Below are 25,352 nucleotides of genomic sequence, written 5' to 3'. Positions count from 1 at the left end.
ATGCTTGATAAGAAATGTACTCATTATTTTGCCCATGTAATTGTAACCCCTCTGTATTTTCACAATAAAAAAAATGAACATAAAAAAAAAAAAAGAGGGCTGCGAGGTGGCTCAGTGGTAGAGTGCTTGCCTTGCATGCCTGAGGCCCTGGGTTCGATTGCTCAGCACCACATAAGCAGGGGAAAAAATCCGAAAGTAGCTGTGGCTCAAGTGGTAGAGCGCTAGCCTTGAGCCTAAGAGCTGAGGGACAGTGCCCACCCAAGAGTTCATGCCCACGACTGGACCAAAAAAAATAAAAAAAAATAAAAAGAAATCACAAGGGGTACCAACCACATTAGCAGATCTATAAAAACACAGTGCCTAGGTAAGTATTAAAGAAAGTAACAGTACTCAAGAAACTGATTAGTAATATAATCTGGGACACAGAATATTTTACTTAGTTCTCACAATAAACGTCTCATTATTAGTATAACCCTAAAGATGTTCTGAAGCCTTCTTATATGTCATTCCTAAAAACCATTGAACTGGTAGCATTAACTATTATGACATCACCCTCCTTCTGCATTACAAAACATTAATCATAATGAAATAAAATGTGTCTTGACCATATTTGCATTTACTAGTACCTCATGGAAGGATGGAAGGGACATGGAAAAAGAACTAAGAATATCAGAAAGCACTGTCAGACCTAGCAACCCCCAGCAAGGCAAAGAAAAATAAGAATAAAGATCAGGGAAGGGCTGGGAAGGTGGTCAGTGGTAGAGTGCTGGCCTAACATACATGAAGCCCTGGTTTTGACTCCTTAGTAGCACATACACAGAAAAGGCCAGAAGTGGCACTATGGCTCAAGTGGTAGAGTGAACTAGCCTTAAGCAAAACAAGCTCAGGGATAGTTTCCACACCCTGAGTTTAAGCATTAGGAAAAAAAAAAAAAAAAGCTGGTGCCTCCTAGCTATTCAGGAGGCTGAGATTTGAGGATTGCGGTTCAAGGCCAGCCCAGGCAGGAAAGTCTGTGAGACTCTTATCTCCAATAAACCACCAGAAAACTGGAAGTGGCATTGTGGCTCCAGTGATAGAGTGCTAGCCTTAAGCTGAAGAGCTGAGGGACAGCACCCAGGCCCAGAGTTCAAGTCCCACAACCAACAAAAACAAAGAAAAAAAGAAAAGAAAAGAAAAAAAAGAATGACTAACCATTTTTCTACTGTCACTATGCTTAACAATACCAGAAATGAATGATGACCCCCCAATATACCAAAAGGAAATATGTGTATAAAGTATTAAAAGAAAATAACTTCCCTCACCCCAACAGTTCCAGAGGAACTATTCTAAAAATATGTATTGAATATATTTTCTGATTAAGCTAATTTATCAGCAACACACCTGCATTACCAGAGAGCTACATGAAAAGGTGCTACATCACAATATGTGCTAACTTAGATGTACTCATAGAATCAGAATCACAGAAATAGTGAAATTGTAGGTAAGCATAAAGGACTACTCCTCTACACTCACACACACACACACACACACAGATACGGATACAAACATATTTATTTTATGTAATTTTTTAAATGATGGCTTAATGCAAAAATACCATAGTATATAGGTGATTCATATAAATGAGAATTCAATATGTGCATACATACATGTATTGAATACAAAAGTACATGCACTAGGGATAAAGAACCAATATCCAGCTGCTACTGCACTTGCTTTGTACATGTCATGCCCTAAGTTCAAAGCCACAATATAGCCAATTTTTTAAAGGTATTAAGCATAAAGCTTATATATAGAGCTATTCCCTTGTAAAGCACCTATAGATTTTGATGCAGTAAAACAGTACTCTAAGCATATTCAAAACTCAGAGTAACTAATAATAATGCAATGCATTACAGTATATTAGTTTCCTATGGCTGCCATATCAAAACAGAATTGAGGGGGTTGGGAAGGTGGCTCAGTGGTAGAGCGCTTGCCTTGCATGCCTGAGGCCCTGGGTTCAATTCCTCAGCACCACATAAGGAAAAAAGAAAAAAACCTGGAAGTGGTGCTCAAGTGGTAGAGCGCTAGCCTTGAGCTGAAGAGCTGAGGGACAGCGCCCAGGCCCAGAGTTCAGACCCCACAACCGGATCTCCCCCCCCCAAAAAAAACAGAATTGAGAGAGAAATATATTTTCTTGTAGTTCTAGAGATGAGAACTCAAGAACAATAGAACAATTGCCTGTAGGTTTGGCTTCTTCTAAAACATCATGCTTCAGGCTGAGGATGAACTTCCAGTAAATGTAAAATCACTCATTTTTCATTCATGAGGAAAAATGTAGTACCACACTCCATTAGTGCTCATCCATGATAACCTTAAAATACAGTGGGCCTTGCATATTTGTGAGTCCCACAAATTCAACCAACTATGGATCCAGAACTTTGAAAACATATAGCTACTGTACTGAACATGTACAGTCCTAAAATTTTGTGATAATATGCTGGAAAATACCAAATAACAACTACTTACATTGCATTTAATTTGTACTAGTTGTCAGAGGTGATTTAAAGTATATAGATGGATGTGTGCTGCTTATATGAAATCACAACACAGTTTTACATAAGAAACATGAACATTTATTTTGCTATTTGTGGATACCCAGAGATGACTATGCTAGAAAGATATGATCACACCCCTAAAAAGATAGAAAGTAACAAATAAATATCAGATAAAGCAAGGAGAAAGTAAGTAGCAAAATGGTAGACATAAATGAAACCATATTAGTATGTAATGTAAATGGAGTAAAGATACATGCCATTGCCTGACATGAGAAAAAAGGGAAACAATTCAATAATATATCACTCATAAAAGCATACCTTTAAGAATACAAAAATAGGGCTGGGAAAGTGGCTCAGTGGTAGAGCGCTTGCCTTGCATGCCTGAGGCCCTGGGTTCGATCCCTCAGCACAACAAAAAGAAAAAAGCCGGAAGTGACACTGTGGCTCAAGTGGTAAAGCGCTAGCCTTGAGCTGAAGAGCTGAGGGACAGCGCCCAGGCCCAGGGTTCAGGCCCCACGACTGGACCCCCCCCCCCGAAAAAAAGAATACAAAAATAAACACAAAGATGAAATAAGCAAAAACCCAATTATTAGGTCGTCCAGCTTAGCCAAAGTAACTCCATTTTGTAAAGGCAGCCATCTGGTTTGTAAAGTATAAGTATGAGCTGACCTTGCCTGCACCTGTTCTTTGTGCAGTAAGGGCAAACTGACTCTGTCTGTAAAGGAACTGTAAGGTCTGCACAGGGACACCTCTCTCCTTTTTGGCTAAGTTTCCGCCTAGTATATGTTACCCAGGCAACTGGCAGACCTGGAAGCAGTCACCTTCCCCTCCTACTAGGTCATATCCTGGGCCACCTCTGGTCACATGCCTTCCATCTGACCCTAGGAGGGTCCCAGACCCTGAGGCCACACCTCTTCCTGCCCCAGGCCTAGACAAGTCCTGGCCCAGAGGGGGGTCACCACTCTTCCTCCTCTCCCCCCCTTTTCCTTTTCAGCTGTGCTTCTCCACCATGCATGGGAGGGGGGGAGGAGAGGCAGCAGTTGGGTAAATAAACTTCTTTTCCTGTCTGAATAGCTCATGGTGTTCTCTTGATCGGCTACCTAATGAAACCTACTTAGTTAATATACCTTACAGAACCAAAAGAAAAAAAGAAAAACAATTTCCAAAAACGGCCAGTTAGCAGAAATGAAGCCTGGGGGGGGGGGGGGGGGAAGGAAGGGAAGGCCAGGCCAGGCCAGGTGGAGGTGTCCAATCAGTAAAAAGCACATATGTAACCCTTCTGTTTTAACCAATAAGAGTAAAATTAGCTACATGTTTACAATTAGTTTGTAGTTTGCTGTTTTGCCCTATAAAAGCTAGCCTGTGAGACTAGGTGGGGGTCACTCTCCACAGACAGAGCCCTGACCAGTTAGTTTGATTCCTTGGCATGGAATAAAGCTTTGCTTGACTTCACTTTGTATTAGTCTCGTTCCTTTAATCAAGGACCCTTATCACCAATGTCTCTATTTTCAAATAAAAGGAAAGCAATGGTACTCACTGGAAACCGTGTTGAAAATGAACTATAGAACCTGTGAGTATGAAGGGAGGAAAAAAACTGGGGAAAAGTGAGGGAAGGAGTGACATTATCCAAAAGGATATCTCTTTGCCTGACTTACGTAAGTGTAAACTTTTGTTTAATTAAAAAATAATAATAAGGGGCTGGGAAGGTGGCTCAGTGGTAGAGCGCTTGCCTTGCATGCATGAGGCCCTGGGTTCGATTCCTTAGCACCACATAAGCAAAAAGAAAAAAAAGCCGGAAGTAGCGCTGTGGCTCAAGTGGTAGGGTGCTAGCCTTGAGCTGAAGAGCTGAGGGACAGCGCCCAGGCCCCACTACTGGACGCCCCCCCCCCAAAAAAGGAAAAAATAGTAACAATAAAAGGAAAGAGAGTAATGGAGGAAAATAGTGTAGGAGGTCAATTTATTTATTTATTTTGTTTGTTTGTTTGTTTTTTTGAGTCCGGTCATGGGGCTTGGACTCTGGGCGCTGTCCCTCAGCTCTGCAGCTCAAGGTTAGCACTCTACCACTTGAGCCACAGTGCCACTTCTGGCTTTTTTTCCCTGCTTATGTGGTGCTGAGGAATCGAACCCAGGGCCTCAAGCATGCAAGGCAAGTGCTCTACCACTGAGCCACCTTCCCAGCCCCTAGGAGGTCAATTTAAAAGAGAATAAAAACATATTTCTAGAAAGGCCACAGACAAAGTCTTTAAATATAGCACCACAGTCAAGTAAGAAAAACAATAAATGCAGTCATTGGGTTTGACAATAATTTAAGCAATTGATGACAGCTTTGGAAAAAAATACAACTCCATGCAGCCTGTTCCACTCCCTATAGAAAAGACACAACAGCCAAAGGTTATATGTGGACAGTCATTTAAATATATAGATGGCTTACTCAGGCCTTTAACATTCAAAGATACTTGGAATCATACTAATTCAATTACTCCAAAAATAATCACTACCCAGTTTAGCATCATGAAGATAGTTTAATTTGTGTCTAATAAGGGTAAGATTTCTGACCAAGGGCCTGCAAATGTACATTCCATCAGAAGTTAGCATACTAACCTCCTAAGTGTCAGTGGATCATGTAGCGCTTGCTACTTTTTCTGACATCAGTAAAAACAGATAAATTTGAGGTAAACTTGTATTCAACTCAGTTTGACTTTTTTTTGAGGGGGGCCTGAACTCTGGGCCTGGGTGCTGTCCCTCAGCTCTTCAGCTCAAGGCTAGCACTCTACCAACTTGAGCCACAGTGTCACTTCCGGCTTTTTATTTTTCTGCTTATGTGATGCTGAGGAATCGAACCCAGGGCCTCATGCATGCAAGGCAAGTGCTCTACCACTGAGCTACTTCCCAGCCCCCTCCCTCAGTTTGACTCTTAAGAACATAAAATCCACTAAATCTAAAAGCCATCTTCATCTTATTTTTGAATGTTTTCCTGAGGCTAAATATTTTCTACTTTTCCATTTTAATTTTGGAGCACATTGTTAATAAAAAGTTTCTAAAAAGCAAAGAAAGACATAAGCAAAAAACTCACCAGGGATCCACTCATTTTTTTGTTGCTGTTGGCAATGCAGAGATGATTGTGAAAGCAAAGCTGGAAGAGAAAGCAAATGAAATGGAATCAGGAAAGAACCAATATGAATTTTGAAAGATCCCAGACTCCTGGGATACTTTCGTCTATGGGATACTTTCAGCGTTTGTGCAAACGGTCTCTCAGCCCCGGCAAGGGAGAGAGCCCTGAGCAGCGGTTACAGGCATTCTTAAAGGCAAAAATCACAAGATTAGCATATAACATCAGGTGTCCCAGGATCATTTTTACTATGTGGAGAAGTTTATAACACTCTTTGTAAAACAGTTGGCTAGGGGCAAGTCTAGGGGGATCGTCACCAGGGAGGGGAGTTTACATAGTTACAGGCTTGTGATTGATTAACATTTGGCTTAGTTTGCTGGACTTGGCAGGTGGTCCTTATCTTGGGTCCTTATCTTAGGTCCCATTTGGCCACTTGGGGAATTTACTTGTTTGTTCTTTATCTATGACCACAGATCTAGTCCCAGGGCCGGCATCTGGGCTCTGAAACTTTTTACTCAATTCCTTATTTCCAGAAAGGGGGCTGGGGGTGGGGGTTAGTGCTAGGGCGAGCAAGTTTACAAAAGCAAAATCAGCAATTAGCAATTGTAAAATGTAACTCTAATTTTTAATCTTTCAAATTTGTCTTAAATTTTCCTGCTCAAGGCAATACATTCACATGGATTGGAAAAGAAGAAAAAAAACACCTTCCTGTACAGAAGACCTTTTCCCTAAAAAATTGTAGAATAATCTAACTCAAAGAGAGACATATAATCTCTTTACTAAAATTACAAATTACAGAATTGCAATTAGGAATCTATGAACTATTTTCTGGTTAATGTAAAGATATCACATAGGACTCCATTGAGTATTTTACTATATCTCATGTTTTGGAATATTTAAACATCATGCAAAATGTTGGTTACAACTCAGTATTTTAAACTCAGAATTACAGGGGGAAAGTGAATAGAATATATATTTCTTGTGGCTTCCTGTTTCAATAATGGATCCCAGATAGCTCATCTTTCTCTAACAAAGTAGCCTCAAGCATTGATATGGACTTTGTCATTTAACTTGCTTTGGCCAAAAAGATGTCAATGAATATTGTGTGAACAAAGTTTTGAAAATTCCTTAGTGAGTGCCTCCCTTAACACAATATTGTAAGGTCCATTCCTGGACGACGAACAGACCTCGCCCAGTACCTGCGTTACCTAGGCAACTGGGATACCTGGAAGAGGTCACGTCCGCATCTGCTGAGCGTTACCTAGGCAACTGGGATACCTGGAAGAGGTCACGTCCGCATCTGCTGAGGTCACATCCTAACCTGATGTGGCCACACCTTTCTCCCACCTGATCCCACTTCCCTTTACCTGGACACACCCTTCCCCGCCCCCTACCCTATATAAGGCCTAAACCGCCGCCAGACCGCCCTCTTTTTTTCTTTTGCCAGCCGCGTGGAGTGCCAACCTTGCCTGGTCCCAGCAGGTCTACTGAATAAACCCCTTACCTGAATACCACGTGCGTGGTGCAGTTTCAGTTCTTACTCGGTCACCTCTTTTTAAAAACCTAACATAAATGGTGCCGTGACTCGGATAAAGGGCTTAAAGTCAGGACAGCCGAGATTCCTCTCTGTTTTTTTTTCTTTTTTTCATTTTTGTTTTTCCCTTTTTGCTCTGAGGAATACCCACAGTTCTGACGGCCTTTTATGAACCCGTCTATCTGCTGCGGACACAGTGCATCAATTCTATTGCTGGCCTCTGCATCTTCCTCGACACTTCTACATTTTGGTGAGTGACCTGCTCCCTAAGGGGTCTCTGTCGTTCAGTCTCTTTACAGATACCACGCCGGAGAACCTACTAGGCCTTTACTTGACTCCGGTTGTTCGTCACTTCTCTCTAGAGGGCTCGGTGGTAAATTGGGACACCGCTTCCATTCAGTAAGCCCTCCTTCACTCACTAAATTTTTCCCCCTACGTTTTTCTCTTTTGCATTTCTAATGGGTTGTTGTAAGTCACGCCCAAAGGAGGAAACTCCATTGAAATGCCTCCTGCGTTCCCTGGACGTCTTGTCTATTAACTGCATCGACAAGAAACGCCTGATTTATTATTGCACTCAAGTTTGGCCACAGTACCAACTGGATAATCGTTCTCGATGGCCCAGAGATGGGACTTTGGACTATGTCATTCTCAGAGATTTAGACGATTTTTGCCGTCGTAATGGTAAATGGTCTGAGGTCATTCATATTCAGCCATTCTTTGCTCTCCGGGACAACCCGGCCCTATGCCAATCATGCCCGGCCTTTCCACTCCTCCTGGCACGTGGAGAACCCAACTCTAGCGCAGGGCTCCCTCCGGAGCCTGAGGTGCCTGACCCTCTTTTTGACTCTGCCCCTCTTCCTGCTGAGCATCTGGTGCCTTCCCCACCTTCTTCACTCTCCTCTCCTTCACCCTCTATCTCCTCCCCCCCTGCAGCTCACACCCGGTCTCGCACTGGTGGCACACAACCTCCACCAGACCCCCTGTGCCCTTTGCGAGAGGTGGCAGGGGCTGAAGGTGTAATTAGGGTGCATGCGCCATTCTCAATGTTTGATATTGCTCAGATTGAGAAGCGGCTGGGATCTTATGCCCAAGATTCTAATAATTATGTCAAGCAGTTTAAGAACCTGGCTCAGACCTATGACCTTACTTGGCAGGACATATATCTAATGCTATCCTCTACCCTTACTGCTGAGGAAAAAGAAAGGGTGTGGACTGCAGCCCAGGCACATGCCGATGAAGCTCACCGCCTAGATATTAACTTTCCAGTGGGAGCAACAGCTGTGCCTAGGGAAGAGCCCAATTGGAATTATCAACATAATGCTCCTGGGCGGGAAAGCAGAAATAGGATGATAACTTGCTTAGTGGCTGGCCTTCAAAAGGCAGCCTATCTTCCTGTTAATTACGACAAATTAAACCACATTACTCAAAGGCCCAATGAAAACCCGGCGGAATTTCTTGAACGCCTTACAGTAGCGCTCCAGCGCTATACAAGGCTGGACCCAGAGTCACCAGAGGCTAAGGTGGTTCTCAATACTCATTTTATTGCCCAATCAGCCCCCGATATTAGAAAAAAGTTAAAAAAGGCTGAGAACGGTCCTCAGACCCCTCAACGAGATCTGATACCTCCTGGTACCACCCACTTCTCGGTGCTGGACCTCAAGGATGCATTCTTCACAATCCCCCTGCATCCTGACTGCCAAGATTTCTTTGCTTTTACTTGGGTGGACCCAGACACTTCAAGGGCACAACAGCTGACCTGGACGGTCCTCCCTCAAGGGTTTCGAGACAGTCCCCATTTCTTTGGACAGGCTTTATCAAAGGATCTCCTCTCTCTTCAGGTGTCTCCTAGCATTGTTCTCCAGTATGTGGATGATCTTTTGCTTTGCAGCCCTTCCTTTGAGTTGGCTCGCCAACATACAGCTGACCTCCTCAACTTCCTGTTGACAAAAGGATATAGAGTCTCTCCTTCAAAGGCCCAGATAGCAAAGTCAGAGGTAACATACTTGGGTTTGTCCATAACTCCTACAGAGAGAAGAATTACCCTTGATAGACAAAACTCACTTTTGGCCAACCCACTACCATTCGCTCTCCCCACAGTTATTCAAAACCCTGACTTTTCACTGGAAAGCTGCTCCCCGCTCAATCCAGCCACCTTGCTTCCATCCAATTCTAACCCTCTTTCCCATTCCTGTACAGAGACCTTGGAGGAATTCACACCCCATTTTACAGGTATCTCGGAAACTCCTCTTCCTGACCCAGAAGACACCTGGTACATCGATGGCAGTTCCACATCTACCTCTTCAGGAAGCCGAGTTGCGGGCTATGCCATCGTTAATAACTCTACCATTCTTGAAAGCAGCCCTCTGCCCCCTAGCACTACCTCACAAAAGGCAGAACTTATAGCTTTAACTAGGGCCTTAATTCTAGCCAAGGGCCGGAAGATCAATATTTATACAGACTCAAAATATGCCTATCATATTCTCCATTCTCATGCAGCAATTTGGAAGGAACGTGGCTTCCTGACCACCAAAGGGACTCCCATAACTAATGCCTCACTTATTCTTAAACTATTAGAAGCTGCTTCCCTTCCCCAACAGGTTGCGGTCATCCACTGCAGAGGACACCAGACAGGATTGGATGCCATTACAGTCGGCAATTCAAAAGCAGACCGGGAGGCAAAGCTAGCAGCCCAGAGACAACTCCAGGGACAACTTCCAGCTCCCTTGCTTCTGGTATTGCCTTCAATTCAACCCTCTTATACCCCACAGGAGATCGAGGAACTTATGCACCAGGGAGCCTCCCAGGAAGCACAGGGATGGTGGTCTCTGGAAGGACGAGTTGTTCTTCCTGAGACACAAGCAGACAGCTTTCTTTCCCAGGTTCACCAGGCGCTGCATATTGGATACAAGCCTCTCTCCCACCTTCTTAAACCTTTAATCCATTGCCCTAGCCTAACTACTCGACTAAAGGCTGTTACCCAAGCCTGCCCCACGTGTTCTCTTACTTCCTCACAGGGTGGTCTCCGACCAGCTGCATTCCCCACACACCAAGCACGGGGACACACCCCAGGGGAAGACTGGCAGATAGACTTCACTCACATGCCCAGATGTAAGCGGCTCAAATACCTTCTAACTATGGTTGATACCTTTTCAGGATGGATTGAAGCCTATCCCACAACGTCGGAGACAGCTGACACAGTTGCCTCTGTCCTTATTAAAGAAATTATTCCTAGGTTTGGCTTACCCAGGTCACTTCAATCTGACAATGGACCTGCTTTCATCTCCAAAGTGACCCAACAGGTGGCATCCTCTCTAAACATCCAGTGGAATCTTCACATTCCTTATAGGCCTCAGTCTTCTGGAAAGGTTGAAAGAGCTAATGCGCTCCTTAAGACACAACTTACTAAACTTTCTCTAGAGCTCCAACAATCCTGGCCAGAACTGTTACCCCTGGCGCTCACCCGCTTACGTGTTTCTCCCCGCAGCCCTACTTTCCTCAGCCCCTTTGAGTTAATGTATGGAAGACCTTTTCTCCTAGGTAATTTCCCTACTGACAATACCAAAACTCCACTAATAGACTACCTTCCCGTCCTAACCTTTCTTAGGCACATGCTGCGCCAACATGCTGACCAGTGTCTCCCTCAGCCTCATCAAGGCCCCTTTCCCACTCCCCCAATTTTGCCTGGTGATCAAGTGTTTCTCAAGACCCTTAATCCATCTGGTTTACACCCTAAGTGGACAGGCCCTCACCAGGTTCTGCTGACCACCCCCACAGCAGTCAAGCTCAAGGGACAGCCACAGTGGATTCACCTGTCAAGAATAAAAAGGTCTCCTGCTCCTGCCCCTTCTATGCCAACACTGACTTCGAGGTACACCTGTTCCCCCCTTGGGCCTACCAAGGTAAAGCTATCTCGCATCCCTGAAGATCCGGGTGAGTAACACTGAGCTAATTGCTCTCCTCCCCAAAGACCTCACTACCTCATCCCTTAGGTCACCTCCAAGCCATGGACATCCAATCTTTTCTTTCCAGTAATATATTTGCTTTTCATCTTTGTTCAGCCCCCTGCCTGAGAAGACTTCCTCCAGACTTCATCGAAGAGACTCACTTCTTGCAGACATCATGGAACTGGCAGACCAGGAAGCAGTCACCTCCTACTAGGTCACCTCTCTTCCCCCCCCTTTCCTTTTTCAGCCATGCTTCTCCACCATGCTGGGTGGGACTACAGTTCAGTAACTTCTTTTCCTGCCTGAATAGCGCATGGTGTTCTTTTCATCTACCCAATAACTACCCCTTTTGTGTGAACCAAAGTGCCTTGACACCATGCGAGATTTTTCACCAATACCATTTCTGGCCTTCACATCCACGTCCACACCACTTCTCTACTCTGGTGAGTGAAACTACTCTACGGCTCTCTGTCACTCAGTCTCTGTCCAGACGTGGCGCCACGCCAGAGAGCTCCTACGGCCTTTAGCTGAAAGGCCGGTCACCTCTGAAGCCGAGGACGCTTGGCTTTGGGGGCTTGGCCATTTCTCTCTAGAGGGCTCTGGGGGAAGTCGGGACGCCGCTTCTGCCTGGTCAGCTCTTATTCACTCACCAGACTGACTCTACTTTTTGGCTTGTGCCCTGAAGAGTGTGACGCAGGCTGGGTCCCGGGGACCCTCCCCTCTAGGTTCCCTCTCAAAGGCTAGCCATTCTAGGTTTAAAAATTGTCAGAGTTTCCATTTGTTCAGGTTTCCGTCAATGCCTCATGAAACTTCTCCAGACTCCGTCCAACAGACTCGCCTCCTCCAGACTTCATCGAGGAATCAACACCCAAGTGACAGCTGCAGCCTGCTGCCTTCTCCCAGCATGGACCACATCCCAGCCTTTTACCCCTACGACGCCCCTTGCCAGCAGGAAGTAGCCAGAGAGAGTCTTCGCCCTTTTTCATAATTATCAAAAGGCTGGAATGTAAGGTCCATTCCTGGACGACGAACAGACCTCGCCCAGTACCTGCGTTACCTAGGCAACTGGGATACCTGGAAGAGGTCACGTCCGCATCTGCTGAGCGTTACCTAGGCAACTGGGATACCTGGAAGAGGTCACGTCCGCATCTGCTGAGGTCACATCCTAACCTGATGTGGCCACACCTTTCTCCCACCTGATCCCACTTCCCTTTACCTGGACACACCCTTCCCCGCCCCCTACCCTATATAAGGCCTAAACCGCCGCCAGACCGCCCTCTTTTTTTCTTTTGCCAGCCGCGTGGAGTGCCAACCTTGCCTGGTCCCAGCAGGTCTACTGAATAAACCCCTTACCTGAATACCACGTGCGTGGTGCAGTTTCAGTTCTTACTCGGTCACCTCTTTTTAAAAACCTAACAAATATATTGTTAAGAATCTTGGCTATTCTGCTGGATATACACGGCCTAATCAAGAACATAAATTACTTTTAATAGGAATGATATCATCCTAAACCAATTATCCTCAGTAAGAACATGACATGAGTAAAGCCTCATCTGTTCAACAATCAATACTAACAGAAATGCAATGCTGATTCCAACCTAAAATGTAGCTTCTCAAAACTTTAAATGAATGAAATGACTGCATATTTTTGCCAGTATATATATTGGTTGGTAAATAATATAGGAAATTCTAGGTCATCTACAGCTTTTTTTTTTTTTTTTTTTTTTTGTCGGCCATGGGGCTTGAACTCTGGGCCTGGGCGTTGTCCCTCAGCTCTTCAGCTCAAGGCGAGCGCTCTACCACTTGAGCTACAGCACCACTTCCGGTTTTCTGAGGGTTTATTGGAGATAGGAGTCTCACAGTCTCTCCTGCCCGGGCTGGCTTTGAACCGCGATCCTCAGATCTCAGCTTCCTGAGTAGCTAGGATTACAGGCATGAGCCACCAGCGCCCGGCTTACAGCTTTGTTTTTAATAAAACTATGTAGGAGACAAATTTCTTTTTTTTTAAAGGATAAATTTTTTTTAAATTTAATTTAATTTTATTTGAGAACATACTGTACAGAGGGGCTACAATTACATGGGCAGGATAATGCATACATTTCTTACCAAGCATTGCAGCCTCCTCCTTTGTTTACCCTTCACCTCCCTTCCCCGCCTCCCCCCTCCCCCCACCCAATTATATCCCCCTCCCCCCCCCACACCGACATTGTAAAGCTGGTTTTGACATGACATTTTGTACTTCTCATTGTTGCAACAGGTCCACCTGAATCCTTAAACGACTTGTTTGTCCCCATCTCCTCCACATGTTATACTGACATCAAATATAGTGAAAGCGGGGGTTACACTGTGGGGGAGGGACATACAAAGCAACAAAGAAATAATCTTATAAATGCGTTAGAAACACATGCATGAAAGAAACAAAAACATTAAAATACATATTTAAGGGTTCATTTTCCTAACATCACATTATCTGACCTTTTCCGCTTGACTCATACCTATACTAGATATTGCAAATAAGGGAAACCATGGGACCTATGCTTCTTTGGGCCTGGCTTACTTCACTTAATATAATTTTTTCCAAACCTTTCCATTTCCTAACAAATGGGGAAATGTCATTCTTTCTGATGGAGGCATAGAATTCCATTGTGTATATATACCACATTTTCTTGATCCATTCATCTACTGAGGGGCATCTGGGTTGGTTCCATATCTTAGCTATGGTAAATAATGCTGCAATAAACATAGTTGTGCTGGTAGCTTTAGTGTGGTCTTGTTTGTAAACATTTGGGTAAATGCCCAAAAGTGGGATTGCTGGATCATAGGGGAGATCTATGTGAAGTCTTTTGAGGAACCTCCATACTGCTTTCCAAAGTGGTTGAACAAGTTTACATTCCCACCAACAATGAAGTAAGGTTCCTTTCTGTCCACATCCCCTCCAGCATCTGTTGTTGTTAGAGTTCTTGATTTTTGCTGTTCTAACTGGAGTGAGGTGATATCTCAATGTTGTTTTGATTTGCATTTCTTTTTTTTTTTTTTTTTTTTTTTGGGTCCGGTCGTGGGCCTGAACTCTGGGCCTGGGCGCTGTCCCTCAGCTCTTCAGCTCAAGGCTAGCGCTCTACCACTTGAGCCACAGTGCCACTTTGGCTTTTTTCCTTTTTGCTTATGTGGTGCTGGGGAATCGAACCCGGGGCCTCATGCATGCAAGGCAAGCGCTCTACCACTGAGCCACCTTCCCAGCCCCGATTTGCATTTCTTTTATGGCTAGGGATGTTGAACATTTCTTCATGTGTCTATTGGCCATTAAAGGATAAATTTTTAATAACTTCTTAATTGTAAAAATACTGTAGAGAGGGTTTACAGTTACATGAGCAAGGTAACCATTACATTTCCTATCAAGCATTGTTGCCTCCTTCTTTGTTTTTCCCCTACCATCCCTTCCCACCCACTTCCACAACTACCCTCCCCCCCACTCTGCCCCCGGCCTAAATTGTAACATTCAGTTTTCATCATAGTGTCTTGTACATCTCATTGTTATAATGGGTCAACCTGTAGATAAATTCATTTTTTTTAGAAATCTTTTTTTTAATTTAAATTTTATTTTGTTTGTGATCATACTGTACAGAGGGGTTACAATTACAAGGGCAGGATAATGCATTCATTTCTTACCAAGCATTGCAGCCTCCTCCTTTGTTTACTCTTCCCCTCCCTTCCCAGCCCTCCCCCTCCCCCCACCCAATCCTTCCCCTCCCTCCCCCCCACCGACATTGTAAAGCTCGTTTTATGACAAGACAATTTGTACTTCTCATTGTTGCAACAGGTCCACCTGAATCCTTAAACAACTTGTTTTTCCCCAAGGAGACAAATTTCTGAAGTACAATGAAGTGAACTTTTCAACCAGTGGATGAATAATGCAAATCACCACAAAAGTCAATTGTCTAGAATTCAGTGAGTTTGCTTTTGCAAGTAAAGACTGCTATGCCCAGATAAGGATCCACAAAGACCACCAATGAACCGATTCTGATGCAAGCTCACGAGAGTCATTTATTGCAAGCTCCAGCCTGGACTCATAACCTTCACCGACATAACGGGTCAGAGTTGAGATCCCTGACTTCCAATTCAGCAGGGTTTTTATTGTGGTTTTAGCAAGGGTAGGAGGTTTCCAACTTAGTAGTTACATGATTGGTTAACATTTAGTAAGTAAGTCTTGTAACAATCTTATTGGCTAAAGTGCTCAGGCTAAGCAGCTGAGCAGCAAAATATGTTAATTATGCTATCTTAAGAAAAATCTGGAGTCTTACTTTCCTGCTAGTTACTGATTGACTGTTGCTAGGGAATTACCAGTAGAGCGGTTTTGGTCCTGCCATTTTTCGAGGAACCTGAACTCATGTCAGTAAAAGCCTTTTTTACAAAATGGCCTTAATATCCAATATGGTTGCACTTTGGCCAGGCCAGCCTTCTCAAGATCAAGTGAATCATTAAAGGGCAATGTATGAATTCTAGTTTTAACTTTTTCTGCATTACAATAGTTTGTTTATTACTTTAAAAAACGTAAAATAGGGGGCTGGGAAGGTGGCTCAGTGGTAGAGCACTTGCCTTGCATGCCTGAGGCCCTGGGTTCGATTTCTCAGCACCATATAAGCAAAAAGAAAAAAGCCGGAAGTGGCGCTGTGGCTCAAGTGGTAGAGCCCTAGCCTTGAGCTGAAGAGCTGAGGGACAGCGCCCAGGCCCAGAGTTCAGGCCCCACAACCGGACCACCCCCCCCAAAAAAAAACCAAAAAAAATAAAATAAAATAAATTTGTTATAGGCTGAATATCTCAATTTAAGGGAATGAAATTTTCATATATTTCATGAGGACTTTTTCTTTTTGTTTTCCTTTTGGACATCCCTAGAGCAAAAAAAAAATCATATTATGGAATTTCTGCCTACAAATGTTATCTCCAATTAACCACCAGAAAAGTGGAGGTGGTGCTGTGGCTCAAGTGGTAGAGCACTTGCCTTGAGTTCAGGAACTTAGGAACAGTGCCCAGGCCAAGTTCAAGCCTCACCACTGGCAAAAGACAAAAAAAAAAAAAAAACAAGAGGGAGGGAATCAGGGTTAGGACAAAAGTATATGCAGTCCACTCTATTTTAAGTAATGTAAAATAAGTTCATTATTGTACTGAAGAATATGTAATATTTCAAGAACATATTAAAAGTGCAATATATCCATATTAGTAATATTTTTCAGTCACAAAAGCCACAGGAAATGCTGAGGATATGAAAAGGACCAGAATCTTTCAAGTGAAATATTTTCAAGCAATGTTTGTGCGACATTGACTTCATTCACTTCCCTCACCCCTGTCCCCACAAAAATTTCCAAAGTGAAACAATACTACTTTGGGCAGATTGTAACAATATGGCCAACACTAGCTAAACCTTTAGGATACTTAACATCTACAAACCATACAACCGTGAGCAAGGTACATCACTTAAGTTGTGTTTTGTCATGTTTGTTTTAAAGCATAAGGTGCCTAGCACACATTTCCTGAATTGCCAGAAAAAGCATCAGGTAAAAGAAAGAACTAGTACCACTAGATGCTGCATTTAATAATAGGATAAGTTTGAGAGAGCTTGCATTCTAGAAATGACAGACAGTGAGGTTAGACTGAGAGAAAGAGAAGGGGATTAGCTTTCTTGTAGAGGCAGATCTTTCAGGTGTGAGAACATAGCTCTGTACTATAAACCACAGCTCCTAACTCTCTGATAATTCAGCTCTGGTTCATTTCTCAGTCTAGCTCACCTCCCTCCTCTCAACATTGGAGAGTGCTTGGAAGCTTTAGAGAAAGTTGTACCAGGTGAATCTTGTGCTCTGGAAAGTCGAATCAATCATTGCTAGGGCAAGGGAGGGTAACCAGATCTTCCCGTTCTAGTGTTTCTCTGCCTCTGCTCTTTAGGGCTAGTGAGCGTTCACAAGGACAGTGTTCTTTCAGGATGCACACTCCTGTTCAGAATCTGCCCTCCTTCGAATCTGCCACACTTACTTAATTTCAAGGAATACAGGTCCATCAGCCAGTCATGTACAATCATGTGTGAACTGGAGCCAGGAGTGCTAAGAGGGCTACAGCGCCCTGAAGGACTAGAAACAGTCCCACAAGAAACAACACAGAACCCCACCAACACAACTGCCATAGCACATGACTCGGCCAGCACACCCTTCACAACCTCACTAGAATTGTGACTCGTCCATCGTTCAGCTGGACAAATGATGTCATCACACTGGCTCACAGCAGAATCAGACGTGGAACAGAAGCGCAGGCCTCCCCAGCTCTCCTAGTCTGCACAACCTTCTAGCCTGCCCGCGAACCTTCCCGAGCCAGCTAGGTTCCGGCACCTGGAAGGACACTGATTCTGGCAGAACCGACTCTGACAAAGCAATCACGACCCCAGGCACAGTCACCCAGACCGGAGGGACCGGCAGTGCGTGGAGCCTCCAGGCTACCCGCCCGGCTCCAGCTGCCGCCTGCAGCCCGTTTTCCTGCCTGCCTGCCATCCACTCACATTTCAGGTCCCCAGGTTCGCCAAGGCGCGGCGGGGCCTCTTGCCACCCCTGCTCCGGCGCTCAGAACACTGAACTTCACTCCTGAAACTTCCCAGGAGCTTGGCTCAGCGCCAGAAACCGGAATTCCTGAGCAGAAAACGCCGTGAGTGGGCGGGGAGGCGCATGAACGGGAGGAGCCTGAAAGAGCCCTGCCAGTGGGTCTGTGCCTGGAGAAGACTACATTTCCCATTATGCTTTGCGCTACACTAGTGGAAGAGGACGTTTAGAGTTGTTACCCAGAGTTAGATCTAATGTCTTAGCTTTCTGTGGGCTGGCTGAGGACCTAACTCTTCCAGCTGAGCCAGGTGAGAGGAAGTACTTTCTGGAAATCCTGGTTTTCCCCTGCGATGTTGTGAGACCAAATACAAATTCAAATGTGGGCACAGCACAAAATAATCTTAAATAATAATTTTAAATAATATTCAATCTTAAATAATAATTTATTATTTAAGATTTAATTTAATTAATTTATTTAAGTATCTAGTTGTATTAAGGTAATGGATGCAATTTTTCCATATCTTCTTTTTCCTAACGGTATGTATTAGCAAAATTAAGATTAATAGACTTTGCCAGAGAACCACACAGATATCCACGTACAGAGAACAAAGAAAGGTTTATTGCCAAGGCTTATTGCCAGGAGAGGGAAGCCAGCAAGACTCATTTTCATGAGGGAGGAATGAGAAGAAGCACAGGCTATTGTCTGGGATGACCTATATAACCTAGGAGGTTTAAGAGGGGCTACAATGGGCTAGCAGGCGAAGACTCTGGTGTGGGCCAGGGGCTTCATTCATCATGTCGGACTAGGATTTATGGCTGCCATCCAAGTGGTAGATAAAGGTCCTGCAACTGCCAAGATCTGAAGGTCACTCTAAGGGGCTCTTGTTGCCTTATATGGTGGTAGCTGCCCCAGAGAAGTGCCATGCCAAAGTAAAGGGGGTTGGAAGATGATTATTTACTGCCTTTACTACATGGGCCTGGTGTTGTCTAGGAAGGGAGCATGCCAAGCTGTGGAGAAGGGAAGGAGTGGACTAAGCTATGGGAAGGGACCCATTTCACTAACAGTATGTTCTGAAGCATGACAGTTGTGTCTCCGTTTGCCTTAAATTTTCTTTTTTTTGTCGGTCGTGGGGCTTGAACTCTGGGCCTGGGCGCTGTCCTTCAGCTCTTCAGCTCAAGGCGAGCGCTCTACCACTTGAGCTACAGCACCACTTCCGGTTTTCTGATGGTTTATTGGAGATAGGAGTCTCACAGTCTCTCCTGCCCGGGCTGGCTTTGAACCGCGATCCTCAGATCTCAGCCTCCTGAGTAGCTAGGATAACAGGCGTGAGCCACCAGCGCCCGGCTGCCTTAAATTTTCTAATGGTAACTGTTACCAGTTCTGGGGGAGGGGATTCCACATACCACCAGAGTCCACTATGCAGAGACAGTCTCATGCAAATAGATTAATTTATTGGGGAAGTGGATAGCTGACTGGCCAGGGACGCAGCAGAGACTAAACTTGGGTTTTTAAAGGCCAAAAACCACGTGGTCAAGCCTGGCCACATGCAGAAGGATTGCATAGTGGCCAGTGGGGTTATAGTCTGCCTCATAGTAACTGTTTGAACTAACCTATCATGTGGTTTTGAAAGACCCCAGACCCACGGGGATGCTTTCTTCAACGGGAGGGCACCCCAAGAACCAAGACTCCAAACCAGCAGATGCAACAAGCAAGAGGAGTTTATTAGGCGTTTGTGCAAACGGGCTCTCTGTCCAAGGCAGACAGGAAGCCCTGAGCATAGATTACAGGCACTTTTAAAGACAAAAACCATAGGATTAGCATAAGACGCCAGGCTCCCCAGGATTGGCTCAGCTTAAAAATCAACTGTACGGGAAGTTTTGTAACACTTGTTGAAAACTGGTTGGTTCCCTAGGAGGAGGCTTCTCTGGAGGGGAGTCCACATAGTTACAGGCTTGCAATTGGTTGACATTTGACCTAGTTTGCTGGGCTCTCCAGATGGTCCTTATCTTGAGCCCCTTGCGGTGAGTTTTTACACAGGAATTCAGGAGAACATGCTCTTTTGTTCTTTATCTATGTTTGCAGACCTTGTCCCTGGGCCTGCATCTGGACTTTGTAACTTTTTACTTTATTTCCTCGGTAGGGTCTGTGCTAGCATAAGCATATATTTACAGAAGCAGAATCAGCAGTTAGTAAATTGTAAAAAGAACTTAGTAAATTGCAAAAAGAGGACATAGTCCTGACTTCAATCAGTTTAAATTGGTGTGTGAATTTGGCAGTCCCCACACAAAGCAGGCAGATATTCTTTCTTGTGGGGCGGGGATAAGGCTGCTTCTTCCTGGAAGGGCAAAGGTAGTGGCTGGGCTGTTTTCCTATAGTTAACCTCCCACATTTCCCAAGGCAGGTAGTCAAGCAGATTACACAATCTTATCACAACAAGCAGAGGGACTTTCCAAACAGTTTTCCCAGTGTCTCATATTTCCCAGAGTCTCAACAGACACAGCATATTTCCTGACCCTGAGGTGCTTGTGAGAAACCAGTTTTTTGGGGTTTTTTTGGGTCCGGTCGTGGGGCCTGAACTCTGGGCCTGGGCGCTGTCCCTCAGCTCTTCATGAAGCTCAAGGCTAGCGCTCTACCACTGAAAGACCCCAGACTCACTGGGATACTTTCCTCTACGGGAGGGCGCCCCCAAAACCAAGACTCCAAACCAGTAGATGCAACAAGCAAGAGGAGTTTATTCAGCGTTTGCGCAAATGGTCTCTCTACCCCGGTTCAGGAGAGAGCCCGAGCAGCGGTTACAGGCATTTTTAAAGACAAAAACCACAGGATTAGCATAAGAAACCAGGTGCCCCGGGATTGGTCCATTTACAAGTCACTGTGTACTCCAGCAATCATTTGTAACACTCTTGGTAAAATGGTTGGCTCAGGGCAAATCTAGGGGGAGCTGTCACCCTGGAGGGGAGTTCACATAGTTACAGGCTTGTGATTGGTTGACATTTGACCTAGTTTGCTGGACTCGCCAGATGGTCCTTATATTGGGTCCCATTTGGGGAATTTTCAAACAAGAACTTAGAAAAACGTACTCTTTTGTTCTTTATCTTTAACCACAGACCATGTCTCAGGGCCGGCATCTGGACTCTGAAACTTTTTTTACTTATTTTTAGGGAGGGGAAGGGTCAGTGCTAGCATAAGCAAGTTTACAGAAGCAAAATCAGCAGTTAGCAATTGTAAAATGTAACTCTAATTTGTAATCTTTCACCACTTGAGCCACAGTGCCACTTCTGGCTTTTTTCTTTTGTGGTGCTGAGGAATCAAACCCAGGGCCTCTGGCATGCAAGGCAAGCACTCTACCACTGAGCCACCTACCCAGCCCCTTGAAACCATTATTTTAATTCTCAGCTCTTAGTGCCTTAAAGATGGAGTCAGTTTTTGCTCTCCTTAAAAACAACCCATTTCACTTAAAACAATTGTTCTCAACCACTAAACTGACTAATGGATTGTAAGGTTTTAGGCAAGGAAAGAATATGCATGAGGAGGTAAGGGTGAAGAAAGATAAGTGTTAGGGGTTATTATTATTATTATTATTATTATTGTGAAAATACTGTATAGAGGAGTTACAATTACATGGGCAAGATAATGAGTACAATTTTTATCAAGCATTGTTTCCTCCTCCACTGTTTCCCCTTCCCGTCCCTTCCCATCTCCCCCTCCCGCCTGTGTTAGTTTTTTTTTGTGGGCGTGGGGGGGTCAGGTCGTGGGGCCTGAACTCTAGGCCTGGACACTGTCCCTCAGCTCCTCAGCTCAAGGCTAGCGATCTACCACTTGCGCCACAGTACCACTTCCGGCTGTTTTTTCTTTTTGCTTATGTGGTGCTGAGGAATCAAACCAAGGGCCTCCTGTATGCAAGTCAAGCGCTCTACCACTGAGCCACCTTCCCAGCCCCACAGTGTTAGGTTTTTAAAGAGTTTGATTAAGAAGTACACCATGGGGGCTGGGAAGGGGCTCAGTGGTAGAGCGCTTGCCTTGCATGCATGAGGCCCTGGGTTCGATTCCTCAGCACCACATAAGCAAAAAGAAAAAACAGCCGGAAGTGGCACTGTGGCTCAAGTGGTAGAGCACTAGCCTTGAGCTGAAGAGCTGAGGGACAGCGCCCAGGCCCAGAGTTCAGGCCCCACGACCGGACCCCCCCCCCAAAAAAAAAAAAAAAGTGCACCATGCAGGTGGTATTCAGATAAGGTTTATTCATTGTTCTGGCTGGCACCTGGCCATGTTAGCACTCTGTGCAGCTGGGAAAGAGAGGGTCTGGCCCTGGGCTAGGCCTCCTCTAGGGTAGGGGCAGGAAAAGGTGTGGCCACATCCAGTCCAGATGTGACCTCAGCAGATGCAGATGTGACCTCTTCCAGGTGTGCCAGTGTCTAGGCAATGCAGATACTGGGCAAAGACTTGGCTGCAAGGAGGGCAGAGTCTGCTTGCCATCCAGGAGTGAACCTTACAAAAAGTTTATTGGGGTACGCTCCCAGATGAACTCCCTGGTTGGAATCAGAGAGGTCGCACAGAGTCTGGTTGTAGCAGGGTTTATATGGCTGGGGTCAGCAGGAACTTTTAGCATGCAACCTGTTTTGTGAGTTGGAGCAGTTTCAGGCTAGTGCCCCCAAGGTACGATTGGTTCAGGTGGTGTATAATTGGGACAGGTGGTGTAAAAGGAAGTGGTTTTTCTCGGCTACCTCTGCCCTCCAGCGGCCTGTCATGGATTATATTTTGCAAAGGATGTTACCGTTCTAATGTACACACTAGAATAAAATAGTAGTACTGAAAAACATTTGTCTCAGTTTACATTTCTAAAGGCTCATAATAATTTTCCCATATATTTCAATTTCTGCTTATCACATGTTAGCAATTTTTGGTTGTTTGTTTCTAAGATGGACTTGGATTTTGCCTTGCTTCTTCCAATGTCTTCTACAAACTAGGGGAAAGTTTCTACATGAAGATTTCTTAGAGCTCCCTTCTGTTGGGACCCCATCTTAATGTTAGGACCCAGTGAGCGTATGTAACTCCAGCCTGGTTAAACATCCATCTTGTTGTTTGTGCAGCAAAACTAAAATTAACCCCAATCCCCCAAAGGAACTGAATCAGCCTAGAGGAACTAACTTAGAGAAACAAGTCTAGGAAGCCAGTATAAAATGTGTTTTGCAAGTCCCTGATAACAGAGCCTAAAGAATAATGATGAGAGGCCAGGTGGACACATCCAATCAGTAGTGAGTGTATCTGTAACCCCCTACCCACCAAGAAATGCAAACCCCGCCTTTTGCCTGCCAAATCCACTCGCCAAAACTGACCAAAGTGCTAAGCTAGTTTAAACAACTGTTTAGGAATAATTGTAACCTCATTGGCCATCTGTGTGTAACTCGACTGTGCAATTTTGTGAGTGTTACAATGCTATTGGCCACCTGCGTGTGGCCAGCCTAAACTGCTTGGCCTGTTCCCTATAAAAGTTAGCCCATGCAGCTGGGTGGGTTCTCTCTCTGCCAAGGCGGCCCTGACCAGTCAGTTTCTAGGTGCTTCAAGGGAAATATAGCTTTGTCCAACTTCCGCTTTGTTTAAGTCTCATTCCTTTGATCACAGACCCCAATATTGAGGAGCCACCCCAATACTTTCTAGATTCTTACAGAAATTTTATTGCTCTTCCAACAGAAGTTGGTTTTGGGTGATCAGCCTGGGCTTAGTTGGAGGAGTGAAGATTTGTGTAGGTCTGTTACCATGTGTAGCTTGACAATGGGCCCAAAGTCAGCCTGCTTTAGCCTTTCTGAGTTGTATGCTCTGCATTGGTTGATTTCCTGTATTCTTGCTATTTCTACAAGTTACTCCAAATACTATAACTCCAGGTTGCAAATCTAGGGAACTCAGACTTGACTTCCCAGAGTTTCTTCCATTAGACTGTGGAATGTAAGGTATATTAACTAAGTAGGTTTCATTAGGTAGCCGATTAAGAGAACACCACACGCTGTTCAGGCAGGAGAAGTTTATTTACCCAACTGCTGCCTCCAGTCAACCCCCCTCCACCCCCCATGCATGATGGAGAAGCATGGTTGAAAAGGAAAGGGGGGAGGTGGAGAGGAGCCACCCACCTCTGGGCCAGGACTTATCTTGGCCTGGGACAGGAAGAGGTGTGGCCAGGTGGGGGAAAGGTGTGGCCACACTGGATCTGGTTGTGATCTCAGGGTCTGGGATCCTCCTAAGACAGGAGGCATGTGACCAGAGGTGGCCCAGGATGTGACCTAGACAGAGGGGAAGGTGACTACTTCCAGGTCTGCCAGTTACCTAGGTAACAGATACTTGGTGGAAACTTATCCAAGAGGGAGGGAGGTGTTCCTGTGCAGACCTTACATGGAAAAATCCTTTCTCTTCTTCCCTCATTCCTCTGGACTCTGTGATTCTTCCTTAAACATTTATGGTGTGAGTTCTGAGGATCCTTTACACACAACATGATTAGAAAGGGTTGTATGGGGCATTTTCTTCATTCACCTTCTACTATACAGTATCTCCTTTTTCCTCTTTGTGGACCTGAGGCTGTTATTTATGAAGATAGTGAAAGTAAGGTGATAAGAGTCCTTGATCTAAGGAACGAGACCAATAAAAAGCAAAAGTCAAGCATTGAGAATCAAACTGACGGTTCAGGGCCATCTCTATGGTGAGTGCAACCCTGCCTAGTCTCACAGGCTAGCTTTTATAGGGAAAAACTGAAAATCATAAACTAACTGTAAACATATAGCTAATTTTACTCTTATTGGTTAAAACAGAGGGGTTACATATGTGCTTTTGCTGAGTGGACCCCTCCACCTGGCCTGCTGACCTTGTTGTTCTGGCTTTGTTTCTGGGAACTGGCTGTTTTGGAAATTGTTTTTTTCTCTTTCTTTCTTTTTGGCTCCCTTACAGACAGGGTCGGCTTGCCCTTACTGCACAAACAATGGATGTGGGTGTAGTAGGAAGACCCTACTCAGGCAGGCAAGCCCACCTAGTTATCTGTGTTAGGTTTTTAAAAAGAGGTAGCCGAGTTAAGAACAGCACCACCCAAGTGGTATTCAGGTAAGGGGTAGGTTTATTCATCGTTCCAGCTGGCACCAGGCCATCTTGATCCTCCACATGGTGGGGAAAGGCCTGGGAAAGAGAGCTGGGAGAGCTGGGAAAGAGAGAGAGCTGGGAAAGAGAAGAGAAGGAAAGATTTAAGGAAGAGCTAGAAAAGAGCAGAGAGAAGGCGTCTGGGCCTGGGCTAGGCCTTATTTAGGGTATGGGCGGAGAAAGGTGTGGCCACATCAAATTCAGATGTGACCTAAGTGGATGCAGAAGTGACCTCTTCCAGGTATCCCAGTTGCCTAGGTAACGCAGGTACTGGTGGAGACTTTGCTGCGAGGAGGGGAGCGGACCTTACATTATGGAGTGACAGAGCCCACTGCAACAAAGTTGTTAACAAAGAAACAACTACACTGACTGGCCAGGGTCACAGCACAGGCTTGGGAGCTGATATTGCAACCCAAGCAGACCATGTACTTTGTTTTGTTTTGTTTTTTTGGGCCCAGTCGTGGGGCTTGAACTCTGGGCCTGGGCGCTGTCCCTCAGCTCTTCAGCTCAAGGCTAGAGCTCTACCACTTGAGCCACAGTGC

General features: G+C 45.0%; 1 long non-coding RNA gene across 1 annotated transcript; it reads left to right on the top strand.

The window, feature by feature from the left end:
- Nucleotides 1-11,094: 11,094 nt before the first annotated feature.
- Nucleotides 11,095-12,484, top strand: LOC138809429 (uncharacterized). The gene is made up of 2 exons (XR_011366838.1): nt 11,095-11,564; nt 11,940-12,484. It is a non-coding gene; the product is annotated as an uncharacterized lncRNA (long non-coding RNA).
- The last annotated feature ends 12,868 nt before the right edge of the window (nt 12,485-25,352 follow it).

The sequence above is a fragment of the Dipodomys merriami genome, unplaced genomic scaffold (assembly GCF_024711535.1).
Source record: "Dipodomys merriami isolate MVZ:Mamm:240054 unplaced genomic scaffold, mDipMer1.0.p SCAF_5, whole genome shotgun sequence".
NCBI classification, from domain to species: domain Eukaryota; kingdom Metazoa; phylum Chordata; class Mammalia; order Rodentia; family Heteromyidae; genus Dipodomys; species Dipodomys merriami.
Note: the sequence above shows the minus strand (reverse complement) of the source record. Positions and strands in the feature narration are given on the sequence as shown.